Consider the following 6017-nt stretch of genomic DNA (forward strand, 5'->3'; position numbering starts at 1 on the left):
TTGAGAGGATGAACCACTTGGTCTATTTTTAGGGAAGGGTGAAGCTGCTCGTCCACCCGGCTGAGTCAATCATGAGTTTTAGCAATCCTACATGGAGGTGGGGAAAGTCTGGGGGCCTGGCTTATTTCCAGAATTTGTTCATTCAAAATATACCCAGTGTAATCCAGTACAGGACAGGGGGGACGATTCCAAGCAGTGGTGCTACAGGGAAGAGGCATTTCCCTGACTCACTGTCATGTCCTCAGGCTGTGATCTGCACCGCCTGGCCCACTCCGCTTCAGGTCGCAGCCAGAGCTTTAAGGGAAAAGCTGGGAAGGTGAAAGGTATGAGTTACATTTTCTGGTTCTTCATGTCTTCTTCTGCTCAAGTATTTTAGGACTGAGAAGGAAAAAAATATATTTTAAGAAAGGGAAAGTGTGGGGAAGTGTGTATGCAAAGAAGGATGATCCATCCTCCCTCCTCTAGTCCATTCCTCCATGGATGGTGCAGCACTGCCAGGAGGTGCTCTGGGCACCTTTTGGGGAAGAAATGATGTTAACGATGCCCTAAGTCCATGGAGGGCTCTCAACACCCTCAAGGCTCAGTTTGGCAATGGGTAGTGTTTTTAGCACACTAACGGTGTGCACAGTGGTGTGCCAGAGCTTGAGACCCTGGCCTGGACATGGTGATTTACACGTGCAGACACAGCTGATGGCACAGGGTTTTGATGATCTGCCTTTACTGGGCTGAGTTAGTGATACAGCTGAGGAACCTGGTAATGTTTGAACTGGGCCCAGCTGCTCTCTCTTCGATTTGCTTTTCTGACACCTTTAGGGAGCACATGCTTGAATAAATTTTGAGCACCACAATATAAGAAGGACATAAAACTATTAAAGAGTGTCCAAAGAAGGGCTATGAAGATGGTGAAGGGTCTGGAGGGCAAGATGTATGAGGAGTGGCTGAGGTCCCTTGTTTTGCTCAGCCCAGAGCAGAGCAGGCCGAGGGGAGGCCTCATGGCGGCCTGCAGCTCCCTCACGAGGGGAGTGGAGGGGCAGGCGCTGAGCTCTGCTCTCTGGGGACAGCGACAGGACCCGAGGGAACGGCGTGGAGCTGGGACAGGGGAGGGTCTGGCTGGGGGTTAGGAAAAGGTTCTGCACCCAGAGGTGGTCGGGCACTGGGACAGGCTCCCTAGGGCAGTGGTCACAGCACCGAGCTGCAGGAGTTCAAGGAGCGTTTGGGCAACACTCTCAGACACAGGGTCTGGTTTTGTGGTGGTCCTGTGTGGAGCCAGGAGTTGGACACGATGATCCTTGTGGGTCCCTCCCAACTCGATATATTCAATGTTTCTAAGAATCTGTGATTCTAAATCACGGCATGGGGGTGAAAGGAGATGTAGGCTTGCTATGCCAGTACCAGAAGGGTAAGTATGGAAGCCAGCATCACCTGAGCTATCAGAGGTGCTTGGGCTCACAAAACACTGGGTGAAGGCTGCAGAGACCCACACTCAGTCCCACCCTGCTCTCCCCCTCCCAGGCCATGCCCATGCCCCCCCATACCCAATGCCAGACTCCATGGGACTGCAGTGACGAGGCAGAGAGTTGCATGGATGTGAGCTGTACTGGGCCAGGCGTTGTAGGGGCAAAAATCATATGTTTTATTTGCCTGCACAGAAGCAGGCTTAGCTTTCCTGACCCCCCCAGTGCAAAAACAGAAACAAGGAGTGGGGATGCTTCTCTAAGTTCTTTCTGCCTCTCTGTGGTGTGCATATACAGCACGTAGCACAGTGATGCCCCCATTTCTCTGGTCACATAAAGATCTCAGCAGCATTGTGCTGAGTTGGTGGAGCATATCCGTGGTCCCAAAGGGTCTCCATGCTCTTTTCTCCAAAATGTCAAGCAACTTTCCAGTAGCAATTTTCCTATGTGAGATTTTTTTGGGGATTCCCTACCTCTGAACACCTTCACAGGTGTTTTACAGATATGTTTGGAGGGGCCCTTGCCCCTTGCATTCCCCTATGGGTCTGCAAATATCAGTCCACGGAGAGGATGTTATACACCATCCAGGCTGTGGATCAACATGCAATGAGGAGGTTTCCCCACCAACAGCACATCACATCATCATGTCTTGTCACAGCACGGCACATCACATCCAGCTCCAGATGACCAGCTTTCACTGAGGATCCTGAATGGACCCTGCTCCTCCCTACCATAGCCCAGGTCCTTAGACATCCTGCAAGACTACAAGTTACCAGCTCCCTGCTGTCTCTGTTAATGTTGGTGTCTAGGAAGACCACCATGCCTCTCTCTAAAATAGTGCCCATTTTCTATGTCGCTTCCTTTAATAAATGAGGATCATAGCAAAGAGAAAAATTAGTATGAAATTTAACCATCTATGGGAGGAGAGAGCAGGAGGGGGGCAAAAAAAATACAGCCACCCTTGTTACTGCTGCATGCTGAGGCGGGGGATCATAGAGTGTATGAGCAAGGTGGTGCTGAGCAGATGAGGAGGTGCAGACTGATGTGACTGATACCGAGTGTACTCTGCGATGCAGGGCAGGAAAACAGGAGACATCATCTGGGGATGGCTGGGGCTGTCACACACAGCAGGCATCATGAACTGGGTGGCAGGGGTGTCAGCTAGCACAGCATCAGGCAGGGGGCAGAATGCACGGTGGAGCAGGGCTTAGTTATTTGGTGCGGGTGGAGGGGTGTAAAGGCAGGAGGAAAGGGCAGATTGGGGCAGAGCAAGGCCAGGTATAAGCAGTGACAGCTCATGTCTGATGAGATGGAGCCGGCGCTCCTGTCCTCTGTAACCACCCAGGAACATCTGCACCTTCCCATCACAGCCCCAAAACATGCCTGTTATCTCAGCACCCCCAGCCAGCTGCCACAGGGGCTGGGAGAGGGGAGCGGGGAAGGAAAGGACCACTTCTACCCCTTCCTCCTGGGAACTGGGGGTCCAGATGCATCCCACACTTGGACACCCCAAGTTTCCTCCCTGGCTGAATTGGAGAGGCGCAAAGCTCTTAAAGCTGGACAGATTGGCCACTTGCGGGAGCCCTGTCATTCAATTCCCTTTTGTCATGCTCATGCAAAGCAGCTGGTGAAAGGGAAATGAGCTTTTAAGGATTATTTTGGCTGCAGGAGGCTGTAGCACTGCACATGCCGGAGTTGCCTTGAACTCAGAGCCACCTGTAACACAAGCAGAGCCTTTTATCTTAAATCAGCATTTTTCCCCCATATTTCAGGTCTTTCTAGTTCTAGCAATGACCTCCCAAGCCTGTCTGCTGCCTGGTTTGCTGTGAACAGAGGGCGCTGGCTGCAGACCCCAGGTTATGGAGGGACCAAAGGTAAGAGCCCACCAAGGACACGGTGTCTGGCAGCCACTGTGCAGCAGTGTCCAGGCAGAGACCAGATTTGGGACCAAAGGGGGATGGATGTTTGTCACTAGATGGCAGCGCACTCTCTTGCAGGAGAAGGTGTGGGTGCTGTGGTGGGCAGGGGACGCTGCTGTCCCTTGCAAGCAAGCCTTGCAGCCAAAACCAGCTTGTAGGATGGGGCAGCCCACCGTCTCTGTGCTCCCCTTTGCCTCCCCTCCTTGCTGGGCTTTGAAAATTCCCTGTGGGTACAGACTGAAATGACTGCAGAACAGAAAGGGGAAGGGAATTAAAGGCATTTTTGGAGGCAATCTCGATGCTCTGTAATTTGCAGTCACATCAGACTCCTGTTTCATCTTTGTATGACACCGAGATAACATCCTCGTGTGCCCTTCAGCTGAAAGCCCTGAATAACGGAGCTATATCAATACATACATGCACAAGCATAAGTATGCGTGTGAGCTGGGGGAGCGGCATGCCTACACACGAGCCCCTTTCTTCTCTTTCTTGGCTGTGATTTTCCTCTCTCTGGTTGACAATATTCATCTGCAAGTAGTAAATTTTTAAAGCTGGACCACTCGAGAGACTATACCTGCAGCAAATTAGCTGGTGCCTTCTCCTTTTTAATATTAAATGACTCAAGCTTTCAACCATTTCCCTTCGGGAAAACGGTTCCTTGATTTACAGTCCTCCATCTTAGGAAGTATTTTGTTAGATCATGTAAGTCTTTCACAGCTCAATTTAATCTCATTAATGCTAACTACAGCCTTTTGGACCCCATTAATAAGTGACTTGGTGATGACTTCAGGGACAACTTCCTCCATATCATTTTATGCCATTAGTGTGGCTGGGGATGAAGCCCAGCTGGTTTATGTGCCTGGGAATGGGCTCTCCTAATGGGTGTAGCCAGCTTTGCCCTTTGAGCAATGCTCAGGACCCCCTTAGCATCTCAGAGGTGACAAAGCACAGTCTCTAAGGAGTTACAGGTGTTTTGATTTTATGTGTAATTATTCAGCTCTGAACTGTTTCAGGGCCATGAGCTTGCTGATAAGCCAATGCCAGTCAACAGAGCTTTCCTGGACATCGCCAAGCTGTTGTCCACCATTTCATGGTGGCCCAAACCTGCGCTCTGTATATCCTTACAGCACTGTGTGGCTTCAAGCCATTGAACACGTTGCCTTCCCCATCCCAGGTCACTGCATTGGCCAGGTGTCCGCTCCTCAGCCCTAAAAAAAAGAGCTGTGGGGCAGTCCCTGGGTGATGGTGAGCAGGCTCCTGCAGAAAACCTGCTGGGGCATGTGGAACACTGATGTGACCTTCTGTGGAAACAACCAAGCACAGCACATGTATGGTCATGGACAAGTCTTGTCCCAGAAGAGGTATGGGACAGCTGGTTCCTGGACTTCTTTAGGAATCGTTACACCTCCTGTCTCTGAGCTAGAGTCCCATCTCTGAGCCAATCCAGTGCCTGCATCAGAGGTAGCTATCATATTCCCAGCTCTCTTCCTGGCTGCAATTACCTCTCCAGAAGGATCCCACCCCAAACAAGCCCTAGCCCTACCACAGAAGCAGAGCTCAAGACGACACGAAGTCTGTGCTATTGCAAGGCTCTGAGCCAAGGGCTGGAGAGTGGTGTAAGTCTCTAAGATAGACCATGAGTCACCATCCACCAACCAGAAGAAAAGATGTTCCTCATGCTGTAAAAGGCACACTGCAACTAATAAATACTGTGATCGCATTTAGCAAGATAGCATGGTGACTTCACATGCTTTGATATTAAAAAAAAATCCCAGCGATGCTGTGGAAACTTCAGCTCCTTCTTTTGTCTGTGCGCTCATGTAAGAGACTTGTTTTCCCATGCAGTTGAGTAATTAAATACAGTGTCTCAAATCCTGCAAGCGTGTCATCTTTTTTTTTCTTCTTTTTTTTTCTTTTTTTTTTTTTTTTTTTCTGTCATGTGGAAGAGAAGAAAGAAAAGGAAAGGAAAGAGAACAAACCCTAGGCAGCTGGGATATGGGGTCCACGGGTTCCTGCTTCAGGCCCAAAGCAGACAGGATGGTCCCCTGGTCTCGAATCCAGTCGTTATGGGATTGCAAGAGAGATGCTCTTTTTAGTCCCAAACCTCCAAAATCTTCCTGACAAGTTTTGATAAAATCCAACCCTTTCCCACACAAAGCTTCAGCTTGGATCTCTCCCTGTTCACAGATGCCTCCTGCCTTGAAACATCCCTGACCTGCTGTAGTCCCGATGATATCATAGCATTAGGGATCACTTACATAGCCTGTCCTCAGCCAAAGATGACTCTGTCTGATACACCACTGCTGCCAAGTCCCAAAAGGAGCCCAGCCAAGACTCCTTAGGTACAAAGAAACCTCTCCCTCTTCCTTTCCTCAAGGCTGAGGTGCAGGCAGATATGACTCACCCCAATCTAAACACGGACGTAATTCTGCCCTGGTGTTTAGTCCCAGCTATTTTTAAATGCCGGGATAACAGCACAGGGAGTCAGGATGGCTCCGTGGACTCATCGCTGGCCCAGATCCCAGCTGCATTGGTGTGCCAGCTCTGTGCAATGGGCCTGTTCAGGGCTGGAAGGGGTACAGCTGCTTTTGTGGGGCTGTCTGCTCTCTGCATCGTGCTCCCTGTCCTTGTCTGCACCCCTGCA

General features: G+C 50.3%; 1 long non-coding RNA gene across 1 annotated transcript; it reads left to right on the forward strand.

Moving 5' to 3' along the window:
• The first annotated feature begins 187 nt into the window (after positions 1-187).
• LOC121065473 lies at positions 188-5250 on the forward strand. Its single transcript, XR_005817088.1, has 3 exons — positions 188-323; positions 3227-3328; positions 4548-5250. It is a non-coding gene; the product is annotated as an uncharacterized LOC121065473 (long non-coding RNA).
• Positions 5251-6017: the final 767 nt, after the last annotated feature.

The sequence above is a fragment of the Cygnus olor genome, chromosome 2 (genome assembly GCF_009769625.2).
Source record: "Cygnus olor isolate bCygOlo1 chromosome 2, bCygOlo1.pri.v2, whole genome shotgun sequence".
NCBI lineage: Eukaryota > Metazoa > Chordata > Aves > Anseriformes > Anatidae > Cygnus > Cygnus olor.